We start from the raw sequence: 14878 nt of genomic DNA, 5'->3' as shown, positions 1-14878 counted from the left end.
CCTAAATTGGGCAGAATTTTGTTTTTGGGTTCATATCCCCTTTAACAACAAAGCATGTAGTCATAAGAGTGCCAAATGCTCTCATCTCTAATCTCAAAGGGGTAACTTGTATAGTATTTTTACCATTTCAGACTAGACAGCTTGACTGTGGGAAATAAAGCAGCTCATAAACTACAACATATAAGTAATAAGGGTATCAGATTCACTTACCCGGGGGGGGGGGGGTCCTGTCTGACCATGGGAAAGAGAGCAGCCCAGGAGCAGGAAGTACAGAGAATCAGAGCTCTGTACTTTGATATGTACAAGAAGGGGGGATTTTCTGTCCGTAACATTGCTCTGTATCTGGAGGTTACACCTGAAGCAGAGTATTATTATACAGACCAATGGAATTTCATATTATGTTGCTCTGAGCATTTAGCAGAAAATTAGGGCTGAGATGAATATAAAAAATGTTTTATCTGGATGATTCTACATGAAAATAATGGCTAATCTGATGTAAATAGCCCAGTATCAGTGATGCTGAACATTAATTAAGGAAATGACTGTCGGACTAATTAGCATCCTACACAAGCCTTCCAACCCCGATGTGCTAATTCCTTGCATTCATTGTAGTAATATATCCCAAATGCTAAATATACAGCCCAGAACCGGTTCTTTTGCATAGTTACACAGTGAATTTGGGCTAAAAAAAGACAACTATGTATCATGTTTCACCCTTCAGTGTTTTGTATTGTACTCATTGCAAAGCATCTCACCTGGGGAGATTATATTGCTTATTCTGTTTTTGTCTTTATCTTGTTCTAGTTTGGGAGTAGAGGTATGGGATCCGTTATCCGGAAACCCATTATCCAGAAAGTTCCAAATTACAGAAAGGCTGTCCATAGACTCCATTATAATCAAATAATCCAATTTTTTCTCTATCACTTGTACTTGATCCCAACTAAGATATAATTAATCCTTATTGGAAGCAGAACCAGCCTATTGGGTTTATTTCATGTTTATATGATTTTCTTGTAGACTTAAGGTATGAAGATCCAAATTATGGAAAGATCCGTTATCTGGAAACCCCCAGGTCCCGACCATTCTGGATAAAAGGTCCCATACCTGTATAACTAAACGGAAAAAAAATTATAACAAAAAGTTGGTTTAAAGGTGATCCATTCATTGGATAACTAAGATAATCATAGCACAAGTTTTCAGAACACTGAAGTTCCCTTTACAAGCTGAATATAATAAAGCTGTGCTGGCCGATCGTCCAACCGACCGATTTCCATGGGACGAAATATGTCGGGACTCTCCACACATGGTCCCAAAATCGTATGAATTGAGGATTCGTAGGATTGGATCTTAGCGTCTGTGGCCAGCTTAAGAACCAAGATTCTTAAATCATTTATGGAGCGGTGAAGGCTGTTGTCATGGTTTCCTACTGGTGTGTCCAGTTTTTTATTGGCTATGGTAAAGCAACTTTACCTGAAGAATAACTACAGGATTCAGCTGATATATGTTCAGAAATGTAAGATGGAAAGCTGAAGGAACTGTTCCTACTGAATTGTGCTTAGTTTTATGGGATCTCTCTGAACACACTATGAGCAAACTTAGGGGACTGTTCCTGCTGAATTGTGCTTAGTACAGGGAATACCTATGTGCCATAGTTTTATGGGATCTCTCTGTACAGACTATGAGCAAACTTAGGGGACTGTTCCTGCTGAATTGTGCTTAGTACAGGGAATACCTATGCTGCCATAGTTTTATGGGATCTCTCTGTACAAACTATGAGCAAACTTAGGGACTGTTCCTGCTGAATTGTGCTTAGTACAGGGAATACCTATACTGCCATAGTTTTATGGGATCTCTCTGTACAGACTATGAGCAAACTTAGGGGACTGTTCCTGCTGAATTGTGCTTAGTACAGGGAATACCTATACTGCCATAGTTTTATGGGATCTCTCTGTACAGACTATGAGCAAACTTAGGGACTGTTCCTGCTGAATTGTGCTTAGTACAGGGAATACCTATGCTGCCATAGTTTTATGGGATCTCTCTGTACAGACTATGAGGCAAACTTAGGGACTGTTCCTGCCTGAATTGTGCTTAGTACAGGAATACCTATGCTGCCATAGTTTTATGGGATCTCTCTGTACAGACTATGAGCAAACTTAGGGACTGTTCCTGCTGAATTGTGCTTAGTACAGGGGAATACCTATGTACCATAGTTTTATGGGATCTCTCTGTACAGACTAGTATACGTACTTGCTATTGAAAGCTTCATCTGTCTGTCAATTTCTGTTCTCTGGTTCTGATTCTTGAATAGTAAAATCTTCTCCAGCAACCTTCTACTACATTATTTCAGGAGTCAAGACCAGCAGTGCAAAGAATATAGAGACAGTTGCTTAAAATTCCCTTTTCTTTCTATCAGGGTGTCTATCACCTTTAATTGTCTTGTGTACTACAGCTGATTCTTGCAGAACTGGTGTCTCTGATACATAAGAAAAGACTTCTGGGCTGATACTTTGTTGGGGCCCCAGTATGAGTAAGTGTCACTGCTCCTGTACAATGTGAATGTTACATAAGGTCATCACACTAATAACTAGTCCCTAACGTCGACCTTAGTAACCTCCATCATCATCATCAGCCAAATTGTCCCTCCCGCATTGTTATTGTGCACAATAACAACCTGACCCAAACTGCTAATTACACCAGTGGGAGGCGGAGCCTGTGGCATGCAGCCGTGCGAGTAGAACCAGTATAAATGCATAACTACTGTATAATGACTAATTTATTTATTTGATTAGTTCTCACTAAGTGGAGCTTTTCCCTCGCTGCCTCTGGGGATCCCAGCTGTTTGAAGAAAAAACACACCGGCACACGAGGGATGTAATTGCAGGGAAACCCTTGCCAAAACTTTTTACTTGGAAAAATGCAAATGCAACCATTCAGGGCTCCGCCCCTTTCTCAAGAATGCCTATCTGAATAAAGGGTGTGCGAGGACCTACCTAGTACATGGATCCCAGCTGTTTGGCCTGAAACCTGTATTTCTAGAGCCGCCGGATGAATGTTCCAAAACTACCTGAACAGGTGGGAGAACTGGGCCAGATCTGTAGGCTGAAGCATGCGGGCAGATGTATTGGTTTAGCAATGACCAGGCGCTTTAGGGCAGTGATGTCCAACTTCTGTCCTACTAAGGGCTGGAATTTTTCTGGCCTACCTGGTGGAGGGCAGATATGGAAGCCAGTGTTGACCTCTCCCTATTTTTAAACCACACCCACTTTAAACCACAACCATGTTACCACAAGACCATGTCCACATTAATTGTAGTAGCACACCAAAAAACCAAATGGTTGGTGCTCACTGCAGGGACATCACTTATCACTCATATATGAAAAAGCTGTCATATTAAGACATACCCTTAAAGGAACAGTTCAGTATAAAATAAAAACTGGGTAAACAGATTGTCTGTGCAAAATAAAAAATGTATCTAATATAGTTAGTTAGGCAAAAATGTAATGTATAAAGGCTGGAGTGAGTGGATGTGTAACATAATAGCCAGAACACTACTTCCTGCTTTTCAGCTCTCTTGGTTTACACTGATTGGTTACCAGGCAATAACCAATCAGTGACTTGAGTGGGGGACACATGGGACATATCTGTTGCTTTTCAATCTGAGCTGAATGCTGAGGATCAATTGCAAACTCACTGAACGCTTGTTTGCAGGATTTGTTGCGAGGCCACAAAGGCCCGGGCCTAGGGCAGCGAAATTTTTGAGGCAGCATGCCACTCAGCTGCATCAGATAATGTATGGAGAACACAGAGTTCCTGAGCGCACAGGCCTGAATTTGTGGTGAGGCCATATATGCCCGGGCCCAGGGTGGCAGAATAATAGGGGGAAATATGCGCTTGCACCGGAGGGCAGTATACAGGCGGGCTCTAGGACCGCTTGAACAGGCGCTCGGACCATGCGGCCTCAGGGTGCAATCCGGCACTGCGAGCGCAACGATGCATACGCGTACTTGCGTGGGGAGGGGGGAATGGTGCACTAGGACCCCGAGGGTGCCCGGGAGAGAAATCCGGTGCTGCCCATGTGGGCCCCTTTATAGTCACTGACTTACTCATAGTTAGAGAGTCCATCTATACATAATCTGCCTAACTGCCAGTTGATCCAGAGGAAGGCAAAAAACCCATTTGAAGTCTCTCCAATTTGCCTCAGAGGGGGAAAAAATTCCTTCCTGACTCCAAAATGGCAATGGGACCAGTCCCTGGATCAACTTGTACTATGAGCTATCTCCCATATCCCTGTATTCCCTCACTTGCTAAACACCATCCAACCCCTTCTTATACCTATCTAATGTATCAGCCTGTACCACTGATTCACTTCCCAGCTCTCCCTGTAACACCCCTTTCCCTCCTCTAATCTCATTGGCTCCCTCCTGTCTGCTGGGAGGAGCTACTGGTGAATAAAGCATCCGACCCTTCCTTGTACCTATCTAATGTATCAGCCTGTACCCCCTGATTCACTTCCCAGCTCTCCCTGTAACACCCCTTTCCCTCCTCTAATCTCATTGGCTCCCTCCTGTCTGCTGGGAGGAGCTACTGGTGAATAAAGCATCCGACCCTTCCTTGTACCTATCTAATGTATCAGCCTGTACCCCTGATTCACTTCCCAGCTCTCCCTGTAACACCCCTTTCCCTCCTCTAATCTCATTGGCTCCCTCCTGTCTGCTGGGAGGAGCTACTGGTGAATAAAGCATCCGACCCTTCCTTGTACCTATCTAATGTATCAGCCTGTACCCCTGATTCACTTCCCAGCTCTCCCTGTAACACCCCTTTCCCTCCTCTAATCTCATTGGCTCCCTCCTGTCTGGTGGGAGGAGCTACTGGTGAATAAAGCATCCGACCCTTCCTTGTACCTATCTAATGTATCAGCCTGTACCCCTGATTCACTTCCCAGCTCTCCCTGTAACACCCCTTTCCCTCCTCTAATCTCATTGGCTCCCTCCTGTCTGCTGGAAGGAGCTACTGGTGAATAAAGCATCCGACCCTTCCTTATACCTATCTAATGTATCAGCCTGTACCCCTGATTCACTTCCCAGCTCTCCCTGTAACACCCCTTTCCCTCCTCTAATCTCATTGGCTCCCTCCTGTCTGCTGGAAGGAGCTACTGGTGAATAAGCATCCGACCCTTCCTTATACCTATCTAATGTATCAGCCTGTACCCCTGATTCACTTCCCAGCTCTCCCTGTAACACCCCTTTCCCTCCTCTAATCTCATTGGCTCCCTCCTGTCTGCTGGGAGGAGCTACTGGTGAATAAAGCATCCGACCCTTCCTTGTACCTATCTAATGTATCAGCCTGTACCCCTGATTCACTTCCCAGCTCTCCCTGTAACACCCCTTTCCCTCCTCTAATCTCATTGGCTCCCTCCTGTCTGCTGGGAGGAGCTACTGGTGAATAAAGCATCCGACCCTTCCTTGTACCTATCTAATGTATCAGCCTGTACTGCCTAATATTAAATATTTACAAACACATTTCACTTTATCTCCAACTTCAGTTATAACACACCATAAGCCCAGAACATAACTGTGCCTCCCAACAGAATATTCCCCCAGACTATGCCTCAATCAAATCAAATGTGCTCAATGTATTAAGAAACATCCCCCACAGAATGAAGGGGCAGTAAGTGCACCCCTGTTTCTATACATGTTATGTCAGAGTCCAGCTCAACAGAACCAAATCATTGGGCCCAAACACAACAAGATTAATCTTCCCCAGAATCATCCTATACAAGACATGGTAATAAAAAATGAAGACATAATATCAGCAGAAATGATGAGCAGATTTGCCATTGGTACTACAGCGCCCCCGTGTGGTTAGCAAGTCACATGTCAATTGAGTTATAGCCTGTACCATAGAGTTATGTCTATATTGATTTACTACCCCTCCCTTTATTCTTTTTGTCCCCTCCCCAAAATGTAACTCCAAAAAACGAATTTCCTGTTTATAGATTATAGAATTATTGCTCAGTTTATGAATTGAATTTTGATACCAGTCCTTTAATGTTGCCCCCAGCAGCCCTTGTGCGTGTCAGCGGCCTACCTGTCTGTCCCAGGCTTCCGGATTTCTCTCTGCCGGCTTTGGGTTCCCTGGCTGTTGGCACCACAGCAGAAAGATCTGGTGTCCCAAAAGGATGTTAATAAAGAGGGGAGTTGGCAGGGGGTCTCCTGTTTCATGAAGGGTGGGATTTCCTATGTAGTCCCAGCATTGCTGTCTACATCAGGAAACAAAGATAGGGTAGGAGTAATTCCATCAGGAAGCAGGTCTATGTATCTATATATATGATATTCAGATATATATCTATACTATTAATGTAGGTGTTCCAGAGGAACTATGCATAGAAATCTGCCATCCCACAAGATAGAGTCCTGCAGCAGATCAGGTACATGCGGGTTACCTGCAAAAACCTGTGGTACCCTGCGGGTTGCAGCTAGAAGTTCCGGGTGCAGGTACAGACGCGGGTTGGCGGTTCTGCGGGTCGGGCGGCAGGTCTTCTCATTAGTGATTTTTACTCCTTTTTTCTGATCATGTCTACTTCTGATGATACTAAAAACAAGAAAAAGCAGTAAAACCCCACACTACCTTACTAAAATGAATTGAGATCTAATTATATACAGTAAGTGCTTAGTGCTATTATAATCATATGCTTAGTTCTCAATCAATTTAGTACCAACATACAATTAATGGTATTTCAATCGATTGTGTTATATATAATTCAAAAGATTAAAGTGCTCAAGTGCAATAAATCAGGTGATGTGACCCGCAATAAAATTTATCTACACACAATTGATGAATAATCTAAAAGCTCATGGTTCTTATATGAATTAAATAAGGTGCTAGTGCTGTAGTTGTAATTTTAAAGTGAGTTCATGGTATCAAACAATTAAAAATAAAGCGTCAGCAATTCATGAATAAAAGTTAGAAATTAGAAAATAGTCTAGAGGTGGAGTTGTCCCGAAGAAACTGGCTGCGTTGTTCTGAGACCTGGGACACCACACGTGGGAGGAAGGCAGAACACTGAGGACTGTGGTCTTGTAAGGAGAGTTACCTTTGCTATAAAACCAACAGATCCTCAGTGCCTTAGAGATAAAAGAGAATAAAAGTAATGAATGCTGCGCTAGTAGCGCTACAATCCCTTTAAATTTCTCTAGATCCGATGATGCCACTTCCTGTTTACAATGACAGCACTTCCTGTTTTACTCCTTTTTTCTGATTAAGCCTACTCCCGATGATGCCACTTCCTGTTTACAATGACAGCACTTGCTGTTTTACTCCTTTTTTCTGATTAAGCCTACTTCCGATGATGACGCTTCCTGTTTACAATGACAGCACTTCCTGTTTTACTCCTTTTTTCTGATTAAGCCTACTCCCGATGATGCCACTTCCTGTTTACAATGACAGCACTTCCTGTTTTACTCCTTTTTTCTGATTAAGCCTACTTCCGATGATGACGCTTCCTGTTTACAATGACAGCACTTCCTGTTTTACTCCTTTTTTCTGATTAAGCCTACTTCCGATGATGCCACTTCCTGTTTACAATGACAGCACTTCCTGTTTTACTCCTTTTTTCTGATTAAGCCTACTTCCGATGATGACGCTTCCTGTTTACAATGACAGCACTTCCTGTTTTACTCCTTTTTTCTGAAAAAGCCTACTTCCGATGATGACGCTTCCTGTTTACAATGACAGCACTTCCTGTTTTACTCCTTTTTTCTGATTAAGCCTACTCCCGATGATGCCACTTCCTGTTTACAATGACAGCACTTCCTGTTTTACTCCTTTTTTCTGATTAAGCCTACTTCCGATGATGACGCTTCCTGTTTACAATGACAGCACTTCCTGTTTTACTCCTTTTTTCTGATTAAGCCTACTTCCGATGATGACGCTTCCTGTTTACAATGACAGCACTTCCTGTTTTACTCCTTTTTTCTGATTAAGCCTACTCCCGATGATGCCACTTCCTGTTTACAATGACAGCACTTCCTGTTTTACTCCTTTTTTCTGATTAAGCCTACTTCCGATGATGACGCTTCCGGTTTACAATGACAGCACTTCCTGATTCTTGATGGTCAGTAGGTCCGGGTTGCGGAAAAGGTCCTTGCGGGTCAGGTAGCGGGTCCAAGCGAGTAAGAATGCGGGTTGCGGGTCCGGGTCCCAAAAAATGGACCTGCGCAGGACTCTACCACAAGTACAAGAAGCATAGAATAAATACAGTAATTACCTTGTATCCATCCACGTCTGTCTGGTTCACACTTTTTCAATCGTTTCTATAATTGTAACAAGTTCTCCTCTAGGGAAGGCAATGGAATCCCATTCATTCAGGCCCATTGTGCCAGACAGACAAATAAAACTTACCTTCAACTCAATGAGAAAGTCAGTTGTAATTTGCAGCTCTGGGGGTCCTGATACAAACACAGAACAAATGTTGGTTCCGCAATGACTATAGGGAACTATTGTGGGAATGATAGGAATTTCTGTTAGTGAGTGAGAATGAGAGAGTGAAAGGCTAAGCCTACTGCTTTGGGGGACACTAGAACAATAACTTCAACTGGGAACCATTAGAGATTATCTACAATTGGAACTCGTGTGCCCATAATATTCCGTTACTGTGGGAAAACTGATTGGCTGCCTTGGATGGAGAGATGGAATCCTATAGAGAACTGATGTTGACAAGGAAACTATATAAGACATTTTTAGAGGAAATAGAATCATGAAAAATGTGATTTAACTACATAATCATGAAAACTATGATTGAACTACATAACATAGTACAAGTGCAGCAGACAAGAATGCCCCCAGCAGACCAACTGCAACTGCTTCTGATATCACTGCTTCTCATGTCAATTCTAGGGGATCCTGATGAAGTTCCTGACACAAACTCTGTATTACAGACCTTTCAGACATCAGAAATACCCGCTGAGTAACAAGGCTCTTTGGCTTTAAAATCTTTATAATTTGGTGTGTATAAATGAACCTTATTATTACAATATAAGACTCACGAGGGCAAGTATGATCTACAGATTGGCAGCTTCACCAGATTTTGTTGTTTCCTATGCAGTTACTGAGCATGGTGGGTAGGGGCAGATTTATCAACGGTCAAGGTGAATTTTCGAATGAATTTTCGACTAGGGAATGGTCCAAATTCGATTCGAATTTAAAAAAATTTGAATATCGAATTTTATCATGTACTGTCTCGTCAAAAATCATCTAAAACCTGCAGAATTTCTGTTTTAGCATATTGGGGATGCCTAGAACCTATTTGGAGTCAATTGGTGGACTTCGGAATGAGACCATGCGCCAAAACTCACAAAAATTGACAAAGTGCCGGTCTCATTCCGAAGAATTCCAAAGAGAAGGTGGCGCCCGTGAACTCCGATGCCTGAATCTGCACCGAGGGGTAAGTAAAACTTTAGGGGAATTTGCCCGAATTTGCCCACTGAGGGAGGAGGGAGTCTATGTAGGGTAGGGATTTTTTAACTTTAGGGTTTAGTTCTCCTTTAAGGTATGAAGATCCAAATCACAGAAAGATCCATTATCCGGGAAACCCCAGGTCCTGAGCATTCTGGATAAAAGGTCCCATATCTGTAGTGTATTTTAAATAACATTTTTAATAACAAATACCCATATATAATATAAGTGACAAGAGAGCTCCATTACACGGGCACGACAAAGGGTCGAAATTTGAGGTGATGGGAGTTTTTTAAACTCCCATCAACTCAAAATTTTAATAAACAAAGACCAACCTGAAATGTATTAAAAAAAAAAAAAAAAAAATTTTAACTTTGAGTGAATAGGCTGTTTTTCCTTAACAAAGACATAGTTTTCGCGAATACTATCCAAAAAGCCTGGGGCAACTCCATCCTGGTGCATATGGTGCTGTAACCAACATTATCATTAGACTATAGGGATGCACCAAATGCAGGATTCGGTTCGGGATTCTGCCTTTTTCAACAAAATAAACCAAATCCACGTGCCTGGCCTAACTGAATCCAAAACATCATGTGACTTTTCGTCACACAAACAAGGAAGTTTTTTTTTAACCATGTGGTTGTCTTTCCCCTCATTTCCCTAATCTAATTTACATATGCAAATTTGGGCTCGGATTTGGTTTGGTATTCAGACAAATCTTTCACAAAGGATTCAGGACTCGGCGAAATCCTAAAATAGTGGATTCAGTGCATCTCTATTAGATTATTGTATTAAACCCCAACAAACTCAACAGAGAGTGTTTGTGAAGATTCTCATTCATCCAGTTCATGGCAGATCTGTAGAAATAATTCAAATTAACTGGACTTGCTGTGTTTTTTCCTTGAAGACGTTTCAACAACGACGAGTTATTCTGAATTGAGAAAGTCAGTTGGATGACTGGTGAAATGTCTTCAATACAACACACAGCAAGTCCAGTTGATTTGAGTTATTTCTACAGATAACTCAACAGAGAATTAACATGGTGGGAAACACTTACGGGTAATCCCAATAAAATCCAGAAACCATTCAAGAGTTCTAAAGAAGACAAAATGTTTGCTCTACACTCAACCTCCTCTGAAGCTGGCCATACATAGGGAGATCCTCTTGTTTGGTGATGTTGCCAAACGAGCAGATCTCTCCCAGCTTTACCCATCTTGAGGTGGGCGGTATTGGGCTGATCCGATCATGTGCCCTAGGGCCCAACGATTGGATCACAACAAGAAGAATACAGGCGGTCGGATCGAGGGTCGCATCAACAAACCAATGTGGTCCTCAATCTGATTTTTAAACCTGCCCGATCGACATCTGCTCAACTTCCAGCCAGGTATTGATAGGGCGAAGCCCACTGGAGGGCCCCATACTAAATCTGTTGGCAACTTACATCGGCTCGTGTATGGGGAGCTTTACTTCTTTATCTCTCAGGCCTCCTGGTCTGATACAGGCTGCACCCATGTACTGAGACTCCCTGCCATCGGACACACACAGAATCCAACATGTTATTGTTAACTCCCAACTCCCGACTTCCGAATGATTCTCCCACGCGCACTGCCCACTAGAGACTGACCAAGACAACACACCAACAACCAGAATGTAGATAAACAGAAGCCTGTACTACCTCACAGCTACCCCTTGTCTCAGATCCTTTTTAGATTGTGAGCTCTTGTAAGCATGCCACTCTCTCAGCTTCCTCAGAGGCAAGCTGATTGGTCAGCGAAACGCGTCAGGCAGACAGGACGGTGAGATGCAGGGGTAAGCCACGAGGGAGAAGGAGACACCGGCAATACTCCTATCCCAGATCCAACTGGGTGACCTGCTAGAAAGCTTGCCTATGGGTGTTTATATGAATGAAAACGAAATGTGAGTAAAATATTTTATCTTTTGAAATCTTTTAATAAAACAGTATTACACTGGAGAAGCTTTGTTTTCTATATTGGAGCATATGAAGTGACGGAGGAGGAGGGGAAGTGAATGATTATTCTACGCATCTATAAAACTACTATCTTGTAAGTAGGCACTTTCGCCAGACTTGGGATAAGCACACATGCATGCCTGGAAGATTTAATGGTCAGCGAAGGGGAAAACCACATGGGATATTATCTCACAGTCTGAAAGAGTGAAGTGTTATCTAAAGGGGAAGTAATACAAGACATCACCTTCTTTTCCCCACTTCAACACATGGGGGCTGATTCACTAAGGGTCGAATATCGAGGGTTAATTAACCCTCAATATTCGACTGGGAATTGAAATCCTTCAACTTCGAATATCGAAGTCGAAGGATTTAGCACAGATAGTACGATCGAAGGATAATTCCTTCGATCGAACGATTAAATCCTTCGAATCGAACGATTCGAAGGATTTAAATCCAACGATCGAAGGATTATCCTTCGATAAAAAAAGTTAGGCAAGCCTATGGGGACCTTCCCCATACGCTAACATTGACTTCGGTAGCTTTTAGATGGCGAACTAGGGGGTCGAAGTTTTTTTTAAAGAGACAGTACTTCGACTATCGAATGGTCGAATAGTCGAACGATTTTTACTTCGAATCCTTCGATTCGAAGTCGTAGTAGCCCATTCGATGGTCGAAGTAGCTCGAAATTCAAAGTTTTTTTACTTTGAATCCTTCACTCGAAGTTAGTGAATCGGCCCCTACTTGTCAATATGGAATATTTGAAACTACTACACTATATTTTGGTTTTGTTGTTTGTTTTCTCCATTGCCATAGGCGCTGATCCATTTGTACAGCTGAGAGACTGGAATAGGACCGGCAGGAGTCAACGAAATTAAAAGACTAACTTTTTCTTTTTTATTATATATTGCAAATTCTCCTGTTTGCTAGAGTCCAAATTACCATAGCAACATACTGGAATATGAATAGGAGAGGCCAGAACAGAAAGATGATTAATAAAAAGTAGCAGTAAATTTGTAGCCTTACAGAGCATTTGTTTTTAGATGGGGTCAGTGACACCCATTTGGAAGCAAATATTTCAAAATACTTCAAAAACTATTTCAAAAATGAAAGAAAATTAAAGAAAGAAAGGGCCAATTGAAAAGATGCTTAGAATTAGTAATTCTACATACTAAAAATTAGCTTAAAGGTGAATTACCATTGCAGCCCCCCAGTATTCTCTGTCTCTGGCCTCCACTTTGATTTTCAGTTCCTTGAATCCTACTCTGAGGCTATAATGCCTTCACAAGTAGCCAGCTAGGGTGTGGCTAGAGTAGTGCAAGAAAAGAGGTGTCTGAGGCCAATGTCTAGTCTGAAAGAGTTAAATAAAAAACAATGCCGGCCAAGCAGTGACCCCAAGGCATTGACACAATGAGAGACTGGATAACGGCATTGGCTAAACTGGAACTGGCATAGAACAATGTTCCTTTGGAATTAGAAAGGAAATGTTCCTCACAATAAGAGATAGTGGCATAAATTTGGGGGTCCAGTCCTCCACCCCAAAGATATTGTGGATCACCAGCGTCACGAGAAAGGGTATAAGTCACCTATGACAGGCAAAAATCCATGGCTGAATTGCAATTTTGTGTGCATTGTAGGTCACCCCCCAGTAGACTAGAATTACAATTACATTTTGAATTAGATAATTAAAGGAGAAGGAATAGCATTTTACACTTGGGGGTGCCAAAAGTTAGGAACCCCCAAGTGACTACTTTTACTTACCTGACATCCCAGGCCGGTGCTCCTCTCAGCAGAAACCAGCCCGGGGTTCTTCTAGCGACCACCATGGAGAGATCCTCTTGCTGCTTTTTCGGGTCTTCTCGCAGTTGCGCATGCGCAGTAAAGTGGAAGAAAAACAGCTATTTTGATCTACTGCGCATGCGTCTGCCCCGGGAAATTTGAAAACCGATGAAGCAGGAAAAGGATCTCTTTGTGGTGCTCGCAGGAAAAACCCCAGGCCGGTGCAGTTTTCTGCTGATTGGAGCACAGGCCTGGGGTGTCAGGTAAGTAAAAAAAGTCACTTGGCACCAAGCCAATTGTATTGTAAAATGCTTTCCTTCTTATTTAAAGAATTTCAGGTGTGCACCCCCCACCCTATGATTAGCGGGATGTATCTACCCCATCCTACTCCGTCCCATAAATAACAGAGTTTCATTTGACTAGAGGCAGTGAGAGCAGTAATAACAATGTATGCTACATAGAGTTCAATTCATATACAATTGCCCCCCCCCCCTTCCTCAGGCCAGAGAAGAAGCAAATACCTATTTGTTTCGTCCCAGTGCATCTTGGGGATTCTGGGTTTCCCTCCAATAATTCCAGAACAATCTGACCCTGTGTCCAATCAGGGAATAATGTGTTTCTGGTTGCCCGAGCCTGTATTTAACCTCTGAATTCCTGTAACGCCAGGCCGAGTGCTAATTACACAGGCAGCCAAAAGGACAGAGAGCAGATACAAAAGGGGAGCTGCAGATTTTTGGCTGAAAAGAATGTTGCATTATTCCACACCTGCCCTTGAGGTTTGATGGGAAAATGCAAAGTGTTGGCCAATGGCTTTATAGCAGCCTGAACCATCATTCTGTGCTACGGATAAATACTAATTTCTCAGTTCCAGTTGTAACATTGGGGCTTATAACTCCAGTTGCTGAATTCTGAAAATTACATTGAGCTCATGTTTGATAAATCATTTAGTGAGGGCTCCCCCCTTTGTTTTCCGATTCTCTCTGTGTCAACTGGGGAAGGGGACATTTGTCTAGTGCTTGTCATGCATGTACTGCCAGACAGACCCATGTGCTACCAGAACCAAACAGACCCATGTCCTGCCACACAGACTCTGTATGGTAATGCCAGAAATCCCAGATTTGTGAGCAGGCCACAAAGGCCCGGGGCAAGGGCAGCAGAGAGCTGGGGGCGGCGTGCTGCCTGCTGGCCACATCTTAACTGGGGACTGGGCAGGAGGTTTTTACAGTTGTTTGAATCTCTCGCCCGCCCAGTCCATGGCAAACACGGAGCTGCGAAGGCACTGGGGCTGTGCAAGCGGAGCAGGTCAGGTGCGTGCAGAGCGGGTCGGTGCAAGGGGGTGGGGGGTCTGAGTGGTCTAGGGGCACATAGTTTTTAAATCTGGCCCTGACTGCCAGGCAGACCCATGTACTGCCAAACAGACGCAAGTCCTGCCAGACACACCCATGTACTGCCAGACAGACCCAAATACGTCCAGACAGACCCGAGTACGTCCAGACAGATCCATGTACTGCCAGACAGACTCTTGTACTGCCGAATAGACGTACGTACTGCTAGACAGATCCCATACTGCCAAACAGACCTATGTAGTGTCAGACAGACTCTTGTACTGCCAGACAGACCCTCAACCCTCTGGTTTCTGGGCCCATCATGTGCCACATGAATTCATTCCACTCAAGA

The sequence above is a fragment of the Xenopus laevis genome, chromosome 7L (assembly GCF_017654675.1).
Source record: "Xenopus laevis strain J_2021 chromosome 7L, Xenopus_laevis_v10.1, whole genome shotgun sequence".
Lineage (NCBI taxonomy): Eukaryota > Metazoa > Chordata > Amphibia > Anura > Pipidae > Xenopus > Xenopus laevis.
This window is presented reverse-complemented; position numbering follows the sequence as displayed.